The following is a 15,611-nucleotide window of genomic DNA, read 5'->3' as shown; positions in this document are numbered from 1 at the left end:
ACCCCAACTCTATTACCCCACTTGCCACCGCACCAGGGCAAGTGGGAAGAGCGAGGCTAAGAGACAGATTTGGTGCATCTTATGGATGCACAATTTCTGGGACAGCTAAGGGCCAATATTATTAGCTTTGGAGGGGCCAGTATCCATGGCCCCTTCCCTGGCTATTAATATCATCTCAAAGCTGTCTGTTTAGCCTTTGCTGGTTAGTTTTTATAGTGGGACCATATGTGTCAATTCTTTTCAGGGGGACTCCTGTAATCTAGCCAGTAAATGCTAATCAAACAGCTGTGGGCTGTTGTTAATACCCAGGGAATATTTTCAGCTAATGGATCCTTCCCTGGCTAGTAATATCAGCCCTCAGTAGTTGGCTTTCCCTCTGCTGGTTACAAAAAGGACGCGGGAGCCCACAGCATTTTTTTAATTTAATTCATTTTATTTCATAAACTCACCCGCAGCATGTCAATTTCTGTAGCTGTAGATTTTGACCGATTGAAATGTCATTACATGTGGTGGATCCGCATGTACTGACAAAACTGTGGCATTAGGGGTAATGGGATTAAGGGGTAATAGGATTAGGTGTTGCTGACACCAAGCCCTCGCTTTAGTAAGGAAGAGGTGTCAGCCAGACACCCTCATTACTAAACCTGTAAGTAAAGACTTAAAGTGTTTTATTCTCAGTGTGTGTTTATTTGAAATAAAACAGACACATTCTTTAATCATTTAAATTAACCCAATATACTCACCCCACGGTAATCCAAGGGTTAAAGCCATGTCCCACGTTTCTTTTTTCAAATATCTCTATTTAGCTCCAAAAAGCATTCATTGCTGCACAAAAACTCTTAAAAAAACAACAAACACAAAAACGCAATGTTTTTGCTGCCACGAGATGCAGAAACCTTGCAGAAATTTCTGCAATCAAATACTCAATGTGCGCACATGACCTTAGAGTCATTCAGGGCATGTCAATCTACATCAGTCACAGCATAAATTGACAAGCTGCATATTGCAAGTCCAATTTATACTACAGATATTCTTAATAGATCAAATGTGGCTGTGATGCATTGGAAAGGGGTGAAGTTTAGACACAACCCTAAACCACTTGCAATGCACTGTGTAAGGAAAGAATGCTGCAAAACAAGAATGCTTTAACGAAAAAAAAACAGAAGTGTGAATAGTTTATTTTTATCAATTAATACAATTAAAAGTGAATGAACAAATGAGCAGTATAAATCAAATCAATATATTTGATCAAATTAAAGTGGGGAGAGAAAGATAGGTGTCAGCAGCAGTTACAGACTGCAAGCTTGCTAGGCAGAAGCAACTAAGTTATTGCATTTCTTGTGCAATCATTTATGTAAAGGAGGGGGGGGATTTTTTAACTGTGACTGTATCTCACAAAGTGCACATGTCACATTTTAAATTAATGGGGGGCAGTTTTGAAATATATGGCGCATGACTCGGCACAATCCAGACAGAATGCTGTTGCTTCTAACAGCGACACTGTCAGTTTAAGGCCACGGCTCCACTATCAGTATTCGGTCAGTATTTTTTCTCAGGAGTGGCAGCCAAAACCAGGAGTGGGTGATAAATGCAGAGTTGGTGACTTGTTTCTATTATACCTTTTCTCTGATTGTTCCTCTCCTGGTTTTGGCTCCCACTCCAGAGAAAAAATACTGACAGAATACTGACCAAATACTGATGGGGCTGTGGCCTAAGTCAGTGATCTGCAAAAAAATATGTCTGATCACAAATAACCAAGAGGGATGAGTTTTGGACCTTTAATTTAAATAAAAAACATGAAGTCTGTCAGCAGGGCCGGCTCCAGGTTTTTCTGGGCCCCGGGCGAAAGAGTCTCAGTGGGCCCTTTTAACACATACACGATTCATGATGCACAGATACGGCGGAGAAATAAATATATATATATATATATATATATATATATTTATTTATTACACATGGCCCAGCCTGCCCCCTCATCCTTCACATACGCAGACATATGCGCGCGCACACACGGTACGCAGACATATGCACACGCACACACGGTACGCAGACATATGCACGCACACACGGTACGCAGACATATGCACACGCACACACGGTACGCAGACATGCGCGCGCACACACGGTACGCAGACATATGCGCGCGCACACACGGTACGCAGACATATGCGTGCGCACACACGGTACGCAGACATGCGCGCGCACACACGGTATGCAGACATATGCGCGCGCACACACGGTACGCAGACATATGCGCGCGTGCAAACGGTACGCAGACATATGCGTGCACACACGGTACGCAGACATATGCGTGCGCACACACGGTACGCAGACATATGCGTGCGCACACACGGTACGCAGACATATGCGTGCGCACACACGGTACGCAGACATATGCGTGCGCACACACGGTACGCAGACATATGCGTGCGCACACACGGTACGCAGACATGCGCGCACACACGTTACGCAGACATATGCGCGCGCACACACGGTACGCAGACATATGCGCGCGCGCACACGGTACGCAGACATATGCACGCACACACGGTACGCAGACATATGCGTGCGCACACACGGTACGCAGACATATGCGTGCGCACACACGGTACGCAGACATATGCGTGCGCACACACGGTACGCAGACATATGCGTGCGCACACACGGTACGCAGACATATGCGTGCGCACACATGGTACGCAGACATATGCGCGCGCACACACTGTACGCAGACATATGCGTGCGCACACACGGTACGCAGACATATGCGTGCGCACACACGGTACGCAGACATATGCGTGCGCACACACGGTACGCAGACATATGCGTGCGCACACATGGTACGCAGACATATGCGCGCGCACACACTGTACGCAGACATATGCGTGCGCACACACGGTACGCAGACATATGCGCGCGCACACACGGTACGCAGACATATGTACACATACAGACATACACATAGATAAAACAGACAAATATATATACACAGTCATATACACTGACATTCACATACATGCACTCACACAGACCCATTACTAATATTTTTAATATGGGGATTGGGGAAGCCTCACTCACCTGTCCCCGGTCCAGTGTCCTGTCCAGCAGCTCCTCGGGTATGGGGCAGTGCAGGGCCCCCGGCGTGTCACAGACTTCATGGCCCTGGAACATCAGAGGGGCCCACTTGCGGTCGGGTCCGGGCCCCTCCCGCCCATCTGTGCAGGACCTCCGCTCCGATGGTGTTTGATTGCCGGCACTCCCCCAGACATGGCCGCGCGCTGTGCGGCTGTGTCTGCTAGTAAAGACGCGGCAGGAGCGACACACAAGCACAATTAAAGGTGCAGTGCCGTCGACCCTGCCGTGTCATTACTAGCAGACACAGCCGGACAGCGCGCGGCCATGTCTGGGGGAAGTGCCGGCAATCAAGCAGTGCCTGCGTCCCTGAACAGGTGCCGAGGAAGCGGCCAGGGCCCCGACAGTGAGTGGGCGGGTGGGTGTGTGTGGGCCCGGCCCTGACAGTGAGTGGGCGGGTGGGTGTGTGGGCCCGGCCCCGACAGTGAGTGGGCGGGTGGGTGTGTGGGCCCGGCCCCGACAGTGTGTGGGCCCGGCCCCGACAGTGAGTGGGTGGGTGTGTGGGCCCGGGCCCCGACAGTGAGTGGGCGGCTGGGCCCCTCTGATTTTCCAGGGCCCCGGCACTTGCCCGGGTACGCCGGGTGCTGACGCCGGCCCTGTCTGTCAGTGCAACAGCCCAATAACAGCCTATTTAATAAGTTACCATCAGTTTATATGTTGAGGTCATGGACATTACTAAGGCTGTGACTGTGAAATAGTTAAAAAGATTGCATACAGTCCTATGAGACTTCAGATTACTACACACGTCTTTTCAGCGCAATTGAAGGCTTTGCTGCACATCGCAATACTGCAAACTAATGTATTTTGTACTTTGTTGGTAGCTGGCTATTTATGTTTTTTTTTCCTGGAGATAGCATTTTTCAAAAAATATTTCTCAGAATTACATTTAATAAGAGAGTAGATATGTTCCAGTCACATCCTGCCCTTTTATACTTTTAAGGTTGGAATTACAAATGCAATTTTTTTTAAAGCAACATCCAGGAGTAAAAGGAAGGAAAGACTGACGTGAACCTGGGATTAAAATCAGAATGATTTTGCCAGAAACCTGTCATAAAAACAAAACAAGCAGCCCCATAAATAGTATTTTATAATGTTCAGAAAATGTGGTCACTGTTATTTTGTGTGACTTCCGCATATATACTTTAAGTGATGAAGTATTACAGCAGAATGTAAATATAAACCCAGAAAAGGAAACTTACCAGATTCACCGGACTGCTGACATTGCTGTTCATTAAACCCACAAGCCCATTAACCAGGTCACTAGTAGAGAGAAGAACCAGTACATTGTTAAGGTTTCTTAAAATCTGCCATTAGCTACTACGCTTTGGAACTAAGGTCTCTTGGTTTTGTCTTTCGTTAAGTGGTTGTCCGGTCTTCTCATGAAAGTCGGCAGTCCTCTATGTGACCTCAGACCAGACCTCTGAATCTTATCGGTGAGTGTACCACACGCTGTCAAGATTCTACTGGTGTGGTCAGTGACAGCAGGCAGTAATGTGACCGTAAGTAAGCGATTTGCATACTTCCGGCCACATTCTGACAAGACGTGCTCGGCCTCGCTCAATTAACATGTATTGGGGCCGAGCAGCTTTTACTAGCATATGACTGCATGTATGCAAAACTTATACTTTTAGTTATGTGACTGCCCGCTCTCGCCAGCGACACCAGAGAATCGAGATTGCAGACTTCTGAAATCTTACAGCGTGCGCTATCACATAGAATGACTGCAGCCTTTCATCAGAGGAGCAGACAAGTCCTATAACTAATACAAGTATATTGTATTGTCATAATGTGGCCTAGGCTGGTTATATTCAGCACTGCAGGCTGTGCACAAGGCATGACGGAGTCCGCCTCTGTCATCAATTTTATTACAAGTCTGCAGTAAGGGTGAGATCAGACAAAAGTGTGGACAAAACTCTTCCCAACAGCAGTGACCAATGGCTACAGGATTTGTTAAACTAAATTTTGTGGCCTTTGGCCACTGAAGGTTGGAAGTGTTTGGGTCGCACCGTATGCCAATTAATCGGTCCAGGAGTGAGATCAGAGATAAGCTGCCTAACTAACCCTTAGAAGGCAGTGAGACGACCGTATAAATCAGACTGCAATGCATGGAGTGGCCAGCTGGTCTCCCATATATTTCTATGAAGCGGTCACGCCTGGGTCAGGAGATCCTCCGGCCAGTCCATGCATTTCTGTCTGATCTTGGTCTGATTTATACAGTAGTCTGAATGCAGCCTTCAGGAAAGAAAGACCAAACACAGCAAGGTCTCACAAGTAAAGCAGACGGCAGGAAAGAAGAGTTTTGGTCATTCATTATTTAGGCTACATTCAGACAAAAAAAGATCAATAAATGGGTCCAACAGGTGTCACCTCAAAAAACATGAACGGGACCCTCTACATATCCCACAAAAGGAGAGCAGAAGGAACCAAGTGACAACTGAATGAATCATACAAGAAATAAACGTGACATTCAGACAAAGTGGATTTGTTACAGATTCAGTGGGTACAATAACTCACATGTAACAAACTAAAATTTAGCAGCATAAAATTACCTGGAGATTTCTGGCAAGATTGGTCTTAACTAATCCCTGGGGCGTGTTTATATAATCTTCCTGGCGATTTTGGATCAGAAAACGTCGGAAAAATAGTTTCTCAAAAATAGGAAGAGAAAAAAAAAAACAACACAAAACTATGTCACTCACCCCGTGACTAAAAAGTTATTACTTTATTACATCCGGGCGGAGGAGACAGAAAATAGAGCGACGTCCGTATCACAATGCCAAGCACTTCATGCAGGCTGAATTTAGCGCATGGAGCGTGAAACAGCCGCCGCTCTTTCCTGTCTCCTCCGCCCGGATGGAATCTAGGAATCATTTTGAAGCCATGGGGTGAGGGCCACAGTTCTTCTCTCTTCCTATTTTTGATGTTGCCGGTCTCCTGTTCAGCACCACATGTGGCTATGTTATGACTGACTCAGGAATTAAAAAACGGTTACACTTTATACCAAGAATCAATAGTACACGTAAGAATAAGCATCTTTGTAATATTTCTTATCAGAGAGATTTGCTTCTTGCTCCGCCAAAATTGTTAAGTCTACCAAAATTCTGAATGTAGAAAGGAGGAGCTAGAGATAGAAGGAGAGGAGGAAGGAGGAGCTGTATTTCCATAGAAGCTTAGCAGCAGCACCTGCCATCTTCTCTCAGGAATGGAACACTCGCCCTCACTCAAGACACATTTTACCTCAGAATTGAGAATTTTGATAAGGACTGATCAATTTTGGCAGAGAAAGAAGCAGATTTCTCTGATAATACTTATTACAAAGTTGTTTATTTTCATGTGCACTATTGATTTATGAAACAAAATTAAAATGTCAGTTACGCTTTAACCCCTTCATGACACTGGCCGTACATATACGGCGCTGCAGGAGGTGCGTTCCGACAAAGTGCGGTGTACGGCAGGACGATTGCATGGGCTCATACCGATGGCCGGCGCGGTCAAACGCGGGCGTCAGCTCTGTATGAGAGCCTACACCCTGCGGCAACGCCCACGATTGGTGCTAGCACCGATCAAGGGCGTTTAACCCCTCTAATGCTGCTTTCAATAGTGACAGCGACATCGATCGGCAAAGCAGAGAGCTCCCTCTGCTCAGATCTGCACAATGCCGCTGAACAAAACGCAATCAAAAAGTCGAAGGTAAATAAAAATTCATCTTGTCCCGCAAAACACAAGCCGCCATACAGCTCCAGCAACGCAAAAATAAAAAAGCTATAGCTTTCAGAATACAGAGATGCAAAAAACAATTCTTTCTATAAAATAGTTTGTGTAAACACTGGAAAAAAAGAAAAAGAAAATGTTGTATCGCTGTAATCGTACTGACCCGAAGAATAAAGTTATCTGATCACTCACCACACCGTGAATGGCAAAAAAAAAAAATCCCAAGAAACAAATTTCTGTATCACTGGTTTTTGTTTATTCTGCCTCCCAAAAATTGGAATAGAAAAACGATCAAAAAATGTTGTACCGAAAATGGTATTAATGAAAACGTCAACTCGTCCCGCAAAAAACAAGCCCTCACATGACTGTCGGCCGAAATATGGAAAAATTATAGCTTTCAAAATATGGTGATGCAAAAACTTTTTTTTTTTTGCTAAAACTAAAGTCTTTTAGAGTGAGACGGCACCCAAACAAAACAAAAATATATAAATCTTGTATCGCTGCAATTGCACCGACCAGAAGAATAAAGTCGTCTAATCAATTATATCACACGAGGAATGGCATAAAAAATAGATACAACCAATTCTTCACCTGCTGTTGATTTGTTCATTTTGCCTCCCAAAGATCGCAGTAAGGCTCAGCTCACATATATCCTTCACACTGCACTGAGCACTTACACCAGGATTTCTGTGTGAATATCTGAAATACGTGATTTAGATGAAAACCCCCACGGAAGATTCCCTATAGTGAGGCAGATGGAGGCACTCTGGCCTATGATCCAGCAGTGCCAGTTTTTTTAAGCGCATACACATAAGCGTGGCCAACCACACAGTTTTGTGCACTTCTGAAAAGGACACCGCTGAACAGAGGCCAGACGGAGTACAGAGTAACTCTGCTGCCTCTTTATAGTGAACGGATCAGTCGGGGATTTCATCAGAATCACGTCATTCGGAGATTTAAATGGAGACCCCGATGCAAGTGCACAGAATAAATGTGATCCCAAATATTATGTAAAATGTTCCCAACAAAAGCTTCAACTCAATCCAAAAAAAAAGCAAGTCTCCACTCAGGTAGTCATCTGTTAATGGAAACATAGGGAGCTTTCACGTTACTAGTAGCACAAAGGCTCTGGAAAAGTGCTATGGCTCTCTCCACCCCTCAAAAGAAATCCAGCAAATTCTGTACTCCCAAATCCTCATGCTGCCCCCTCCTTTCTCAGCCCCACAGTATGCCTAAACTGTAGTTAGCATTCACATTTGGCATTTCTGTAGCGATGGGAGCCCGCTTAATTTACAGGGTACATGTCTCCAGAAGCCTGAGCTGGGCACAATGTGTGGGTACTGCAACGTACTGGGCACTACGATGGCAAATTTCACTCAGCAACATACACTGTTGCTCGTTTCTGGCAAACATTCATGGAGTCAAATTCGTGACTTCACCTGTAGATAAATTCCCAGAGGGGTGTAATTTCCACAATGGGGTCATTTGAGGGGGATTCTGCTCTTCTGGCACATAGGGACTTCTGTATATGGAGTCTGCAAACTATTATACAATATTTTGTTCTCCAAGAGTCAAATAGCGCTCCTTCCCTCCAGCGTCTCGTCATATGGCTAAACCACATATGGGGTATTGCCCAAATTCAGCAGAAATTGTGTGACAAATTTTGGTGCCATTTTTACCAATTTCCCCATGTGAAAATGTAAAATCTGGAGCTAAAACAAAATTTTTGTGGTAAAAAAGTAATTATATTTTCTTTACTGCCCAATGGTATAAGGTTCTGTGACACACCTGTGGTGTCAATATGATTGATGCATGCCTAGATGAATTAATTGAGAGGTATAGCTTGTAAAATGAGGTCTATTATGGGGGGAGGGGGGTTTGTTGTTCTGGCACCTTGGGGGCTCTGCCAATGTGACATGGCACCCTCAAACCATTCCAGCTAAATGTTCACTACAATATGGTGCTCCTTCCTCAAGAGGGGTAGTTTCCAAAATGAAGTCACTTGTGGGGGGTTTCTGCTGTTTTGGCATGTCAAGGGGTCGTCAAATGTGACATGGCATTTGCAATCTGTTCCAGCCAAAAAAACAGAATTCAATTAGGGCTCCTTCCCTTCCCAAACAGTAGTTTTCCACCACATTTGGGGTTTTGGTGTACTCAGGACAAGATTTCACAACAGACTGAACTGTCCATTTTCTCCTGTTACCCTTGTGAAAATTAAAAAATTGGGGCTGAAGGAACATTTTTGTGGGAAAAATGTATATTTTCATTTTCATGGCTCAGCGTTATAAAATTTGGTGAAGTACCAACGGGATTAAGGTTCTCACTACACATCTAGATAAAATCCTTGAGGGGTGTAGTTACCAACTTGGGGTCACTTATGGGGGGTTTCCACTGTTTAGACACATCAGCAGCTATGCAAATGCGACATGGCGTCCGCCATCTATTCCAGCCAATTTTGCGTTCCAAAAGTCAAATTGGCGCTCCTTCCTAACCAAGCCCCGCTCCCAAAACAGTTTTCACCACAAAATTTGGGGCTAAATGAACATTTTTGTGGGAAAATGTAAATTTTTTTCCTTCCACATTTCTTTAATTCTTGTGAAGCACCTAAAGGTTAATAAACTTCTTGAATGAGGCATTGAACACCTTGAGGGGTGCAGTTTTTAAAATGGAGTCACTTGTGTATTTTCTATCATATATGCCTCCCAAAGTCACTTCAAATATGATGTGGTCCCTGAAAAAAACAAAACAACCCTCTCCCCCAAATGTTTCAATAATCATGCTGATTTAAAGTAAAGTAGACATGTGAAAAATGTTCCATATTAACAATTGTGTGTTTAAGGGCATAAAAATTAAAAGTGTGAAAATTTTGCAATTTCCGATATTTTCACAAATAGCGAACAAATTTTACCACCATCATGAAATACAAGGTCACGAAAAAACAAAACAAAAAACAATCTCACAATAACTGAGACCCGTTGAAGCGTTTTAGAGTTATTACCACATAAAGTGCCACTGGTCAGAATTGTAAAAACTGGCCTGGTCATGAAGGTGAAAACAGGCTGGGGAGGGGAGGGGTGTGAAGGGGTTAAAGGCTTAGTTCCCCTGATGCAGAAATGAAGCAGAAATTCTCCTGACTATTTCTGTATCTCCTTGGCAGAAAAACGCATGCGTTTTTTACATGCATTTTTGACGCGCATTTGATGCGTATTTGACATGCGTTTTTCCAATGCATTGTATAGGCAAATCTGCATGCAGAAACGCACAAGAATTGGTCTTGTCCGTATTTTTTCTGCGAGTAAAATCTGCGCAGAAAAAATACGGACCATGTGCACAGAACTTGCAGAATGTCATAGGAAGTCATGGGATAAGGTATGCAATGCGTTTCTGGAGCGTTTACACGCTGCAAATACGCACCAAAATACGCACCAAAAACGCATCGTGGGCACACAGCCAAACAATTATATTTATCTCCATGTGTTACTCCATTAATTTGATTACAATTACTAGAAAAGAGGATAGTTTGGCATTACATTAGTTTCTCAAAAATGCTCAAAAGAATAGAATTTTTATTTCATTTCTATATGTTAAGGCTTTTGAGGTTCTTAAAAATGCTCAATCTTTCAAAAACCGCTAGCAATTAGAAGTAGTAATATGTACATTCTTCTGGCATTTTCCACCAGAAAGACGCTGCATACTGTGGCGCCCTGCTACGCATTGGTGCCACAGAACCCAGAAGGGTGCATGGATGGACTTCTCCACAAGAGGCCCCCACACATTCACACACCTCCACCCTACCACCTCAGACCAGCAGAGGGAGCCGTTAGCGATATATAAAGGGAGGGTGGAGCCAGGCAGCTCAGTTAGTGTGCAGTGAGTGTTCAGAGACAGAGAGGAACACAGCTCAGAGTTGAGCAGAGAGCGTGCTGACGCTCAGACAGGAGCACGCTGGCTGCTATGCTTAGGCGAGCCAAGGCCTACAGCACGTGTGAAAGCCTAGTGAGGGCCTTGAGTGGGCTGAAGGCGAGAGGAGTAGGAAGAAGTAGTGAGGGGGCAGAGGAGCATACCAGGCTCACCCCAATATATATACCGGACACCGCGTCCGCGCCTACAGGGACATTTATAGTCAGTAGGAACCACCGGAACCCCTGGAGGACTACAGGTCCCAGGATCACCGAATGCTGACTACAGTACCAGGGCTAGGAGTCACGGAGGCCCCAGCGTCCAGGGAGAGTGATCTCCAAAGAGAAGGCCCTACCACCAGGTCAGCAGGTGCAGAGCGAGACAGTAACCAAGCTAGGCCTAGCTCCAGGCAGGTCGGAAGCTTAGAGAGTAAAGCAACGGATCAGGAGGCCCTATACCCGCTCACTGGGGAGAGTCCAAAAGTGTGCCCTTCACCTGGAGTACCCTGGACCGTGCCTGCAGCATCACCAGTAAAGGTACTGAAGCTTACCCCTGTGTGAGTGTCTGTCTTTCCTCCGGGACCGTCCTGCCGTCTCTCCCTTGCACCAAATCCATTACACCCCACGCTGCCCTGAGGCCCGCTCCACCTGTGGGGCGCCATTCCATCACAAGCTGCTCTACCATCTGCCTCAGAGGACTGCTTCGCAGCGGCGGCTCCCTCTAGCCGCAATCCACAGGTGGCGCCACGAACTTTCCAAATCCCCTATATATTCCCCCTTTTACTGACCGCCCTGGGTCACGGACCGGGCCAGCCACCGTGATATCCCCCAGCTACCGGAGGCCCGGCTGCCGAGTATCCCACGGCCCCGGGGGTGCGTCAATACCTTGCAATGCAAGTCGATCAGAAGGCTAAAAAGATGTCCGGGCAGAAGATCTGACAATTACCTGGTGCGGTGCTGGGAAAGGTTGACTGGTGGAGGTGTTTGACCAGTCACACACAGTCATCTAATCGCAATTGTAAAGCCAGGCTCAGATTCATGAGGTGTACAAAAACAAAAAACAAACCCGACGAACTTTATTTTTTTTAATCATTTAAGGGAACGTGAACCTACGATCATTTGATTGCTTATATTATATACTACAATACTGTGGTAGCTCAGTCTCCATAGCAAACAATGAAATTCACTAATTACCAAAATACTGTGATATTGCAGAAATTAGTGAATATCATGGTCTCTCAAGGAGACAGAGCTTCATAGGAGTCCAAATAACTCGGACGAGTTTGTGTCTGTGAAAAGCATCAGACAGCACTCAGATGCCATCAGAGTGCAGTCTGATTTTCACAGACCAACTGAATGGAAGAGGTGGAGAAACTTTTTTTCTTCACCTTCGAGAAAATTGGATCACACTCTGATCAGAGTTTGATCAGCGGGCGATCAGAGTGTGAATAGCATAATTGAACAGATTTTCTCGGATGAGATAAAAACTGTCATGTGACCCTTGCCTTAGAATGCAGCACTAGTGGGCATGCTCAACTGCCACTTTATGCATTCCCCACCAGTCAGCCAGAGAAAGCAGAGTGCAGTCCTCTAGGGAACGAATGGAGTGGCAGTGACTCGCCCCCTGGGCCGTGGGGTACCCGGAACCGGGCCTTCTAGCGTACGGTGCTGATGGGGGTAGTAGTGGCAACCCGGTCCTGGGGCTCAGGGTGGTCAGACCAATGCTGTGGCAGTCTATTTATAGATGTTTTGAATGTCTGACTATGCCACCCGTGGATTGCGGTCAGGGATAACCGCCGCTGCAAGGCAGACCGCTGAGGCTGGTGTTGGTGTGCAGCACAGGGGTAGGATAACTCCCCACAGGAAGAGTGTAGCCTCAGGGCAATGTAGGTGGATGCTGGGGGTGATGGTGCAGGTGCAGCATAAATCACACAGAGTCCAATGGTGCAGTCCAGGGTCTTTTACTCACAGTTGATATCCAAATCACTTCTGTCAGCAACGACTGCCCAAGCCGTGCTGCGTCCACCAGGTGAGGGGCTCGGTCAACCCCCAGGCAATTCAGGAGTATGGCACAGGACCCCCTTCTGTCCTTTCTCTGGCCTCTCGTGCCCCACCAGTGACCACACTTCTGTCCAGCTACAGCAGACCGTGTCGGGTAAGCGTTGGCCTACACTTCCCGCTATCCTATATGGTGCCTTCCTAGCAGGTTTGGCGGGGGGTCGCACCAATAAATGATCACGACCTCCGGTTCTTGGCTGAGGGATGATTTACCTCCACCAACTTGGGAATCTGGTACCCTTCCACAGCCTGACCCTTAGTGCTCCGGTTGCTGTCCGTTCTGCTCTCCTAGGGTCCCTTCTGCCTTCTTGTTTCTGGAGCCCTTCCACTCCTCTGTCTCTTCTCCTTCCTTCCTTCTCCTTCTCCTCTTCTCCTCTCTGGCCCCGGCCTTCTCTCTAGGCCTGCCTCGTGGAGCTGAGCTCAAGCTGAGCCACAGCTCCCTGCCAGCTCTCTCTGGCTGAACTACCTCTCTCTTTCTCCACTCCACTACTCAACTTCTACTCCTCACTTAAGATGGCTCCCACCTTTTATCTACTTCTCTGTGTCTGAGCTCAGGTGACCTGCACCCAATGAGCTCCTTCCTATGCTCCAGAAACCGTCCCCTTCTGCTCCTACACCACTGGGTTCTCTCCCCCCTCCCCACTCCAGCCAGGGACATGGTCAGTTGTGCCTGCAATAAAATGGGAGCACCGTCGAGCTGTCCCCTGGAAATGGGGAGTGTGTATGTGTATGCAGCTAACTGAGCCCTGGTCCACACTCCATCCTTACCTGGGAGTGGAATATCACACCTCTGGTTGAGGTGCAATACCCCTGTAGCAACCGAACCCTCGGGGCGCTACAGCAGTCACATATGTACTCCATTCTAGGGAGGGTAAAAGTGCCCCGTTCTGATGATCAATGCCGGGATCAAACAGTTAGACCCCCAGTAAACTGTGGGTAGGTGACAAAAACCTCTTTAAAAGGTCACGTTCAGTATTTAATTCATATTTTACCTCAGTGTTTGTAAGCCAAAACCAGGAGTGTGTGATAAATGCAGAAGTGGTGACGTGTTTCTATTATACTTTTCCTCTGATTGTTCCACTCCTGATTTTGGCTTACAAATACGGATATAAAATACTGACCAAATACTGAACGTGTCAGCATTTTTTGTTTTTATTCACCGCTGTAGTGGAGCTTTAAACGCAAGTCCTCCGGTCATGTATTCACCCTCCGGCTTCTTCACTGTTATTTTTTTGGAAATTAAATACACACATACTTTTTTCCCACAAAAGTGTTGTAGCCTCAAATTTTCTCATTTTCACAAGGATACCTGGAGAAAATGGCACCAAAATGTGTTGTGCAATTTCTCCTGAGTACACAGATTCCCCATATGTGGTTGAAAATGACTTTTGAGGCACAGTGCAATGCTCAGGAGGGAAGAAGCGCCATACTGGAGTTAAAATTTTGCTGGAATGGTTTGAGGGTGCCATGTCACATTGGCAGAGCCCCTGAGGTGCCAGAACAGCAGAAACCTCCCATAAGTAACGTCATTTTATAAAACTAGATCCCTCAATGAATTCATCTAGGGGTGCAGTGAGGATGTTGACACCACATGTGCCACAAAGAATTTTATACCAATGGGCGGTGAAGATTAATCGCTTTTTTTGCCACTAAAATGTTGTTTTAGTTCCAAATTTTTAATTTGTCTAAGGGCTAAAGGGAAAAAAATGGATCTTTGTTTTTTGGGCAGATTTCACTGTTATGGTTTGAAGGTGCCATGACCCACTGGGAGAGCCACTGAGGTGCCAGAACAGCAGAAACCCCACAAGTGACCCCATATTACAAAATTACACCTCTCAATGAATTAATCTAGGGGTGCGGTGATCATATTGACACCACAAATGTGTCAGAACTTTACACCATTGGGCAGTGATGAAAAAAAATAAATTACATTTGTTTACCACAAATATTTTGCTTTTGCCCCAGATTTTACATTTTTATACAGGGAAAAGGGTAAAAATGGCACCAAAATTTGTCACAATTTCTGCTGAATGTAAAAATATCCCATATGTGGCTGTACAGTACTGCATAGTGTACGGTGAGATTCGGGAGGTAAGGAACGCTATTTACCTCCTGGAGCACAGATTTTCCTAGAATAGTTTGCAGACTCCAGATACAGAGCCCCTACGTGCTAGACGAGCAGAATACCCCCTCAAGTGACCCCATTTTGGAAATTATACCCCTCTGGGAATTTATCTGCAGGTGTAGTGACGATTTTGACTCCATGGGTGTTTTACATTAACAAGCAGCAGTGGATGTTGGAGTGAAACTTGCAAATCTACTAATGAAGTGCCCGGCACTTTCTACTGGAGACACGTACCCGTAAATTAAATGGGCTCTCATCGCTACAGAAATGCCAAGCATGTGGACGTTAAATGTGGTTTAGGCACACTGTGGGGCTCAGAAGGGGGATCATCTGTATTTGGGAGTTCAGATTCGCTGAGTTTCTGTTTTTTGGGGGGGGTGGCGAGGAGCCATAGTACTTTTCCAGAGCCTTTGTACTGCCAGTAACATGGAAGCCCCCCATATTTCGAATGAAGTAATGCAGATGACACAGCCGACTGGTCCACTCACTATAATGGGGCAGCAGAGTTACTCTGAACTCAGTCTAGCCTCTGTTCAGCAGTGTCCTTTTCAGAAGTGTACAAACCTGTGGTCGACTGTGCTTTCATGCAAGCCTAAAAAGACGGACACCACCGGATCATAGGCCAGACGGCGTCCACAGTGTCTCCATCTGTCTCACTATAGGGAATCTTCCCTCTAGGTTTCCGT

The 15,611-nt window shown here is 45.9% G+C and overlaps 1 pseudogene; it reads right to left on the bottom strand.

The window, feature by feature from the left end:
- The window catches only part of LOC141203879 (UDP-glucuronic acid decarboxylase 1-like), a 1,228,705-nt pseudogene that overhangs the window by 18,133 nt on the left and 1,194,961 nt on the right, over positions 1-15,611 (bottom strand).

Source organism: Phyllobates terribilis, unplaced genomic scaffold (genome assembly GCF_046119375.1).
Source record: "Phyllobates terribilis strain yellow unplaced genomic scaffold, ASM4611937v1 Scaffold_125__1_contigs__length_5108534, whole genome shotgun sequence".
Lineage (NCBI taxonomy): Eukaryota > Metazoa > Chordata > Amphibia > Anura > Dendrobatidae > Phyllobates > Phyllobates terribilis.
Note: the sequence above shows the minus strand (reverse complement) of the source record. Positions and strands in the feature narration are given on the sequence as shown.